Below are 10516 nucleotides of genomic sequence, written 5' to 3'. Positions count from 1 at the left end.
CCTTGGTATCCTCCTTGATATCCTCCAATAGCATTTGCAGATTCCCATCCTCCATTCTCATTAAGTTGAGGGCACTGATCTGTAACATGCCCTTGCATAGAGCATACCCCACAAGCTATTGTTGCACTTGGTCCCTTGGAACTTACCACTTGATTCATGAGTAGAGTAAGCTTATTCAGTTGGTCCTCAATTGCAGTATTCTTGCTCATCTCATGCACCCTACGAGTAGAGTGTCCTACTCCCTCATATTGTTGGGAGTTCAAAGCACGATTAGCTATAAGCTCCTTCCCAACTGTAGGGGACTTATCCACAAAAGCTCCTCCAGCTGCAGCATCCAACATTTGCCTTTCCAAGGGTAAGAGTCCTTCATAGAAACATGTGAGTAGGGTCTCATCCTTCATCTGATGTTGAGGACATTGTGCAAGTAGGGAGTTGAACCTCTCATAGTAGGCAGCATAGGACTCATCATGGGCTTGCTCTATTCCACTGAGCTTCTTCCTGAGTGTGATGACCTTAGAAGCTGGGAAGTATTTCTCCAAGAAGGCCTTTCTCATTGTTTCCCATGAGGTGATACGTCCTGCAGGGAGTTCATATAGCCAATCCTTGGCTCTATCAGCTAGAGAGAATGGAAATGCTCTCATCTTAAGAAGGTTCTCATCTGCCCCTTGTGGTTGCATGTTTGCACAAACAGATTGAAATTCTCGAACATGCTTGTTAGCGTCCTCCATATTAAGTCCATGGAAGATAGGGAGCTTGTGCAACAAACCACTCTTTAGCTCAAACTCTGCTTGTCTTCCAGCTGCAGGGGGAGGGTATACTATGCCTGTAGGGGGTCCTCCTTCAACAGTTGCAGTGGAAAGTTCCCTAATAGATGCCATTCTCTCTTTTTCGACTTCTTCAGGTGGTGGTGAAGGTGGTGGTGTAGAGTTGGACGAAATCACAGGTGAAGGTGAACGTGAAGGAGGAGATGGACTTGGTGTAGGTGATGTAGACTCCTCAGAACAGTAGGTCCTCTTCCCTTGTTCGTTAAAGATGTACCCTCTGTGTGTCGAAGGGGAAGGGCTTGTCTGCTCAAGAAGTGAAGGACCCTTCAAGCGAGCGAGCCTTGCTTCAATTTCCTTTAGTGTAGAGGATCTAAAAGGCTCGGTCATTCATAGGAATCCTGAACATCATCAAAATTCAAAGAAGTTAGCAAAGTATAAAGTGAGTTAATTACAAATTAGTGATTTATACATCAACCTTACTATTCACGAGTCACTATTCACGACTTTACTATTTATGATTTATACAAGTATAAAGAGAAGTATAAATTACAAACTATCCACAATCTTTTCACAAATAAACCACGTAAGAAGTTTATACAAATATAAAATGTGCAAAACAACACAATTTACAAGTGGAGGTTATGTTCAAGTATCTTATTATCTTTACAAAATAAAGTTAATATCTCAATTGATTACAAGTTGTAAGTCGAGCCCAATAGAAACCACTACTATTGGTGAGATACGATCTAGGGATAGTCGCCTAGACATAAGTCACTTTCCTTTGTTTCAGAAGGCTAGATGGCCAGATTAAGAGGTAAGTGAGAGGGAGGACTCATTTTGGTGACACTACGGAGGCTACTCCCTCATTGAGGTTTAGGCCCCTATTGGCTACTCCCACATTGTGGTTTACGCACGGTCTATAGTATCTCTGAGATCCAATTTGAACCCATCACCCAGGGTCTCAACCTAAGACACCACCTATATGCCCCTTACTCAGCTTGGAAAGAACTCATGTGTTAGACAGTTCTCCAAATGCTAATAAAAGCCGCCCTCAACCTCATAAGACCTTAGAAAGGCACTAATGAAGGGTTAAGGCCAATATTAACAAAAGGGCCCTTATCTACTCATACGATTTTACACACTTATAATAAATCAAGAATGTAACAATATTTATAATTAATTCTTTACATTTCCTTTGTTTAACAAGATTAGACACCACTTACACAAAACTTTCATACAAACAAACAAAACGTCACTATTCACATCTAATTATCTCCCTTTTTTTTTAATTTTTTTATTTTTTTAATTTTTTTTTTTTTTTTTTTTTTATTTTTATTTTTTTTTGAAGTACAATGATTTACATTCTTTCTTTTTCTTCACAATTATTTTCAACACTTAGGTACGGGAACAGGGAGTCTCGGTGTGCAATGGGACTGAAACAGTTACCCTTTTCAAGACTATGTTTAATCCAATATACCTTAGGTGCATCACAACATTTTCTTTTGTTATAAATACCATTGATTTCGAATTAAATTCCAAGCGGTAAATCAAGTGGACGTGCGGCCCAAGTATAATCGTCAAGACACTAAGTCTCTCCTACATCCTTTGGGCAACCTTACTGAAATGGCCAGGTAGGGGAGGGCGACCACGAGAGGTAGAATCCATTTTGGCATGAGCTACTCCCACATTGTGGTTTAGGCTCATTTGCACGCACTTCTGGATTCAAGAACCAGTCATGAGCGTTGTCCCCTTCCTAGACACCATCCCACATAGGCTATACTTACTTGGATATAAAAGGTCCTAAGTGTGAAGACAGTTCAATGAATGTTAATAAAAGCCGCCCTCAACCTTAAGGGACCTGGACTAGGTACCAATAAGGGGTTTAGGCCAATATTAATAAACACGACTTCACCTATTCCATCTTTAATTTACAACCTACAATTAAAATTCGTATTCAACAATATAAATAACAACCTAAGTAATTAATTAACTAAATTTCGACAATTACAAAATAAACAAGTAAATTTTTTTTTTTTTTTTTTTTTTTTTTTCGGTCACAATATAAACAAAACACATATTCACAAAATGGCAAATGATTTTTCAATCCCCGGCAACGGCGCCAAAAATTGATGTCGCTTTTATCGAGCGACCAATTTAACCCTGAAATGTCATTAGTAGTATAAAGTAAATAGGGATCGTTCTATTCCGGGGATTGAGGGTACACCTGTCATTGTCAAACAATTAAACAATTAAAATTAAAACAAAGTATAATATTTACAAAATATAGACATATTTACGAAAAGGGGGGAGTTTTTGGTTTTAATTTCCGAAAATAAAATCTAAGTTACCTAAATAATTAAAATGCAAAAACATAAAAATACAAATGGAATGCAAGAACAAAGATCAAAGTCGAAACTCATGATTAAAATTAATTCAAGTTCATCATTGTTCATCATAGTCATGCAAGAGGAGTTGATCATGTGAAACGTTCAAAAGCAAACAATTTCCCATATTTTACTTTCAATGCTAATTTACCTAAGTGAAAGCACCTAGATTAATTCTATCAAACATGCAATCAAGCCCTAGAAAGCTAGTCAATCATGTCATGTTTAACGCAATAAACACCTAGAAAGGCTATCAACTCAAATGTGCAACTTAGTATGAAAAAGTCCACCTAATTGCAATCTTCTTTGATTAAATTCGGTTTTTGTACAAAACCTTTACTACTTATCGATTCAAGAACACAAAACCAAAAAGTTGATTCATGTTCTCAAATTCGTAGCAACATTCACATAAAAACCCTAAATGTTTCGAACCATTCAAGATAATCATACAAAAGATTTCTATCATGCAAATTTAATCAAACACTCACACAAAAGCAACCATAAATCGCAATATATGAATCTGAAAATTAACAATTCATCATAAAATTTCAGAAAACAATACTTGTTCATACATATGTGTCAACTAAGGCAAAACCAACGAAAATACAAAGCAAAGGTACAAGGAGAATCGGATTACACCGTGATGAAGATGAGATGAATGAAGTGATGATGTGGTCTCTTGAATTTCGAAAGCAATCTTCAAGGTGGAGGGTGGATGGTGTGCACGGCTTGTCTTCTTCTTCCTTGGCCTTGCTTGCACTTCGTGGTTGCCCTAGAGGATGGAGAAGAACACGGCTAGGCTAGAGAGATTTCTGAATTATTTTCTCAAAGTATAAACGCAAAAGTGTGGAATTTTCGGAACCCTTGACGTTGAGAGAAGAGATGAATATATAGGAGCACGGCTTCCTTTGTTCTCCAAGCCGTGTAACCCTAATGAAACTCACGGCACAATGATATAACTCCACATAATTTCCTCCAATGCTTGCTTGCCACATAAGCCCTATGAGGTGGTGCAACCAATCACAAAATTCCAATATAAATTCCCTAAATAATCTTGCCGAAATATAAAGAGATATTTTCTGATTTCCTTCACCAATTTCGGCAACAATATATTTAGAGAATAAAGGGGGACGAACCTAGACTCCTTTGAGAGCTTTTTGTGTTCAACACATATTCTCTTTCCTTTAAAAGCTCCCTAAGAAATCTCCACGAAATCTCATTATTTTTTTCTGATTTTTCCTCACGGCAAAACCCTAGTTTTTCTCTTCATTATCTTTTGCCGAATTCCCTAGGGTTTGCACGGCATCCCCTTGTTTTCCTCTTGGCTTGGACGGCTAGGTCTTCTAGGGTTTTATCTCTTGATTTATTTCCATAAAAATAACCCTAGAAAATCTCCTTTTAATTTCTGATTTTCTTGGACGCCACCTCCTTGTTTCTCTCTTGCAAATTCACGGCAACAACAACCTTAAGGGTTAGGGTTTGCGTCACAAACCCTAACGTCATGGGCTTTGATGGGCCTTTATCCAATTTGCCGAAAATCCAAAGAGTTCTTGGGCCTCGTTGCTTCATCTTCAAGCCTTCTCATTTTCCAACGCAAAACACAATATTTTTCCATTTCTTTTTCATGGTTGCGTTGGAAACTTGCTAGGGAAGCCTTCCTCCATTTTGTAGGATTTCCTGGTTGGACTAGGAAAGCTTGTTTCTTCATTTCTGCTCAAATGTGTGGGCCATTTTCTCTCATGTTCGTTCGTCTTGATGTTCGCAAGCTCCTCTTTCCATTCGTGCGTTCATTTCCACTTTCTAGCTCGGAGGTCCTGAAAATAGAAACTATACTTAAAATAGAAACTTTCTAAAAAATGAAAATAGAAACTTACTAAAAATGAAAAATAGAAACTTTCCAGAAATGAGAAATGAAAAATGAGAAATGAGAAATGAGAAATGAAAAATGAAGACAAAAATGGAAACTTTCTACAATAAGGAACTTTCCCAATCAAAGAATGGAAACTTTCCCAAACAGGGATTTTTCAAGGAAATGGCGCAGAAAAGTGTAGGGAAATGCAGTTAAAACGTCGCATTAAAATGCTCCTATCATAGGGTACACCTACAAAAAAGTTCAATTAACAAATAAAAGAATAAAATGGGGGGTTTTGAAATTTGGTTCCTAATCTAATTAAAATAAAAACAAAACAAATAAAACTATATACAATGATCGACTTCCCTAACCTAGACCAATACCACTCGAAAATTACTAAGTGTAAAAACAGAAAATTCATTTCAACATGCTACAAAAATGTGCCCATCTTTAATGCCTAGATAAGAGCTCAAATGAAAAGCCTCAGCGGATCAATCCACTTATCTGATTCATTCTAATGTAGGCTTGAATCGGAAAAGTCCTTACCAAGCCTAATACTACTAATTTTCGAAAACACTCAGCGTAATTCTCTTAACTAGTAGTATTATCTAACCCTCGAATCAACTCACACGTGCAAATTAACCATTAGACATAGAATTTAACACGTAATTTCCAGAATCGTTTAACCATTGAACATAGTTTTTACCACTTTTTAGAACTAATTGCTACTTGTTTAACTCAGCGCCTTAACAAATAACAATTACTCTTGGCAAATTAAGAAAACACACAAGAACTCTCACCATTATTCTAGCATGCAAACTTATTAACCTAACTCTGAAAATTACCTAAACACGTAAAAGGGCACAAGATTGTAACATGCATCATAAAAGAATTCTCGAAATTAACTCAATAATAAACTGAAAATCTCAAAAATATTAATAAAAATATTCTGAAAATTCCATGTCTCCAATTACACAACTCGCAAATTGAAACACACAAAACCGAAACAAAAATTATAAGTAGAGTCATAGTTACACTTTGAAGCTTTCCTCAGCGGCTTAGCAACAAGGTGATGAACTTGTCTCTACTATGGTGGTGGAGCGTCCTTGACTAAGCGCCTTAGAGCTTTGTAGATTGATGGATGGATGGTGGTCACGGTCTTGTAAGATATGGAGGTTTGAGGAGTGAATTGGGTAGTCTTGGAATGGTTTTTTGCCAGGAAGTGATAGGCAATGAATTATCTTGGCTGGGAAGTGATCTTGGCTGGGAAGTGATGCAAATTCAGTTCTGGACGTTGCCTATTTATAGGGGAGCATTGGTTGGCTTTCCTAACTGAAACGTCTTCTTTATGGCCTTAACTCCTCTCATAATGGGGCAATTCCTTTAATTTCCAAGCTGAAACATCTTTCTCTTATTTATTTTTCCAGCTGAAACATCTTTTTCTTTTATTCCTCAACTGAAAACGTCTTTTCTCCTTTATTCCCCAACTGAAAACGTCTTTCTCTTATTTATTTTCCAGCTGAAACATCTTTTTCTTTTATTCCTCAACTGAAAACATCTTTTCTCCTTTATTTCCCTTCTTCATTGCTTGGTCAAATATCTTAATGCTTTATTTTATGACTCCATCATTGCTGTTTTCAAGAGTTCAACCAGGCAACGTTTCCTACAACAAGCAGGAGAATATCAGAATTTTCTAGAGAAAATAAAGAGAAATTAAAATGTAAAGACCGCAAAAATAGTTGACAGTTAGGAATCCTGATCCAGCTAGGATTTTTCATGAATTTTACTTTTTCCGCCTATTTCACTCCAAACACTCAACAAGACTTTCAAAATGACTTAATGACTCAAAACACTAAACTAAGGGAGAAATAAGGCTAAAATGAGGCACATAATTAATAATATCGTCACACTTTTTTGCTCCTATCATTGAACACAAAAAGCTCTCAAAGGAGTCTAGGTTCGTCCCCCTTTATTCTCTAAATATATTGTTGCCAAAATTGGTGAAGGAAATCAGAAAATATCTCTATATATTTCGGCAAGATTATTTAGGGAATTAATTCTGGAATTTTGTGATTGGTTGCACCACCTCATAGGGCTTATGTGGCACGAAATCATTGGAGGAAATTATGTGGAGGAAGCAAGCTATTGCCGTGAGTTTCTCTAGGGTTTTACACGGCTTGAAGACCTAGAAGCCGTCCCCTATATATTCCTCTCTTCTCTCAACGTCAAGAAGTTCCTAGTTCCATTTTTTTTACGTTCTACACTTGAGAAATAATTCAGAAAACCCTCTAGCTTAGCCGTGCTCCTCTCCATCCTCTAGGGCAACCACGAAGTGCAAGCAAGGCCAAGGAAGAAGAAGACAAGCCGTGCATACCATCCACCCTCCACCTTGAAGATTGCTTTCGAAATTCAAGAGACCACATCATCATTTCATCCATCTCATCTTCATCACGGTGTAATCCGATTCTCCTTGTACCTTTGCTTTGTAATTTTCGTTGGTTTGCCTTAGTTGACACTTATGTATGAACAAGTATTGATTTCTGAAATTTTATGATTAATTGTTAATTTTCAGATTCATATATTGTGATTTATGGTTGCTTTTGTGTAAGTGTTTGATTGAATTTGCATGATAGAAATCGTTTGTATGATAATCTTGAATGGTTCGAAACATTTAGGGTTTTTATGTGAATGTTGCTACAAATTTGAGAACATGAATCAACTTTTTGGTTTTGTGTTCTTGAATCAACAAGTAGTAAAGGTTTTGTACAAAAACCGAAATTTAATCAAAGGAGATTGCAATTAGGTGAACTTTTTCATACTAAGTTGCACATTTGAATTGATAGCCTTTCTAGATGCTTAATGCGTTGAACATGACATGATTGACTAGCTTTCTAGGGTTTGATTGCATGTTTGATAGAATTAATCTAGGTGCTTTCACTTAGGTTAATTAGCATTGAAGTAAAATATGGGAAATTGTTTGCTTAGAACGTTTCACATGATCAATTCCTCTTGCATGACTATGATGAACAATGATGAACTTGAATTAACTTTGATTATAAATTCCGATTTGATCTTTGTTCGTGCATTTCATTTGCATTTTTATGTTTTTGCATTTTAATTGTTTTCTTTACTTAGTTTAATTTCCGAAAATCAAAACCAAAAATCCCCCTAATTTCGTAAATATGTATATATTTTGTTATATTTTTGTAAATATTATACTTTGTTTTAATTTTAATTGTTTAATTGTTTGATAATGACAGGTGTACCCTCAATCCCCGGAATAGAACGATCCCTATTTATTCTATACTACTAATGACATTTCAGGGTTAAATTGGTCGCTTCCCAAAAGCGACATCAATAAATGGAGAAGAAATGAGTTGAAATGAAGAAATGGAGTTTTCCTGGTCCGACTAGGAATCCCAGTCAACGCAGGAATCCTGATGAGGCTAGGAAACCTGAAGGCATTAGGAGACCACATGATGACGTGGAATTAAAGCTGATTTTGCCATGGGAAATTATGGAGTTAATGTCAAAAATCAAGAGATGATCAAGGATAATGATGCCATGGAGAGATTTAAGGGAGAAAAAGTCCAAAACAAGTCCAGATTCATTCCTATTTTCACTCAAGAGTATTTTGGCCGAAAATTAAGAGAAAAATCAGATTAAATCTTGGGAAAATCAGCAATAATATATTTGGAAAGATTATGGGATTTATTTTGGAGGCTTCTGATTGGCTGGATGACTCAACAAAGCTGACATGGCATTCTGTGATTGGTCGAAGCTGTGTGGCATGATTGGATAGTTATTTGTGGAGATAAATCAGAAAATAATCATGCAATTAATTCAAAAATAATCTCCCTAAATCAAGGTGTTAAATTGGAGATTTCTTATTGGTTGGATGACATAGCAGAGCTGACGTGGCGTTGATTGATTGGCTAATGCTGTGTGGATCAATCTTGAAGACTTGGAGACTAAGTTGTCATCCTCCTATAAATAGGAGCATTCTCTACACAATTCTAGACACCAACACACCATCAAACAGAAGAACAACACCACAACACCTCTTCATTCAGAAAAATTCTCTCCATTCTCTAGTTGCAAAGCTCTGCGTTTTCAAGCAAGGAGAGGAAGAAGAAGAATGAGCCGTGAAGATCATATCCTCCATCATCCACCTTGAAGGCTTGCTTCCAAGATTCAAGATCCAACCATCTAGCTCTCCATATCCATCTCCACTCACGGTGTAATTCGTTCCTTTTCCTTGTAACCTTTTTGGTTTCCTTGTTTGATTTCGTATGAACTTGTTTCTAGTTAACAATAACGTTTAGGGCAAAGTTTAAGCCCAATTTCTATGTTTAAATAAAGTTTTCGAATTCTATAATTGAGATTCTAAGTTGTTATGTGAGTTTGTTCGATTAAATTTGCTTTACAGAAAACTTTTATATGTTTATCTTATTTGGGTCGACACTTATAGGATTTGCATGTAATTGGTGCTAGGTTTAAGAACATGAATCAACTTTTTGCTTTGTGTAACTTGAATCAAAAGTAGTAAAGGTTCTGGACAAGAATCGAATTTAATTGAAGAGGATTGCAATTAGGTGGACTTTTCCATAACTAAGTTGTACACTTGAGTTGATAGCCTTTCTTTATGTGTAATGCGTTAAACATGTTATGATTAACTAGCTTTCTAGTGCTTGAATGCATGTTTGATAGGATTGATCTAGGTGCTTTCGCTTAGGTTAATTAGCATTGAAAAGTAAAATATGGGAAATCATTTGCTTTCGAATGTTTCACATGATCAACTCCTTTCTCATGACTTAGATGAACAATTATAGGGTTTGAATCGAATTTGATTACATGGAATTGGTTTTGATCTTTGTTCCTTGCGTTCCACCCTTGTATATATGTTTTTTACATTTTCTTTATTTTATTTATTTTAGTTTTTAATTTAATAATCCTAAAACCCCCTTTTGTGTTCATTTGTATATATTTTTATTCTTTGTTTTATTTTTGTAAATAATACTTTGTACTTGTATTAATTCTTTAGTTGTTTTTGCAATTACAGGTGTACCCTCAATCCCCGGTTAGAACGATCCCTACTTATTCTATACTAACAACTACATTCAGGGTTAAATTATGCGCTTGCTTTGAGCGCATCAGAAATCCACCAATGCATTGCAAAAACGTTACTTCCCCTAGAGGTAACATAAAAGGGGCCTAATGTCTTCATGTTGGGCCCAATCTTCATTGTAAACTTCCCCTGAACTATAGTGAATGGACAAAGGCCAAATTTTTCTTTAATAGGCCTTCATTTCAAAGTAAACTCCAAAATCACTAAGTATGGGGGACTAAAATCCATAAATATTTCTTTCTTTTCTTTTCTAGCCGTACATTTTTTTCTTTTCTTTTTTTTTATGGACAAGTTTACCCCCACACTTGAACTTTCACCTCTTCTCAATTTTCATCCTTAGCACCAAACCCATGTAGTATGTCTCAAAAGATAGCTCCACTAAGTTCTT

This window comes from Rosa chinensis, chromosome 1 (genome assembly GCF_002994745.2).
Source record: "Rosa chinensis cultivar Old Blush chromosome 1, RchiOBHm-V2, whole genome shotgun sequence".
NCBI lineage: Eukaryota > Viridiplantae > Streptophyta > Magnoliopsida > Rosales > Rosaceae > Rosa > Rosa chinensis.
The sequence above is the reverse complement of the archived record's forward strand: the minus strand, read 5'-3'. Positions refer to the sequence as shown.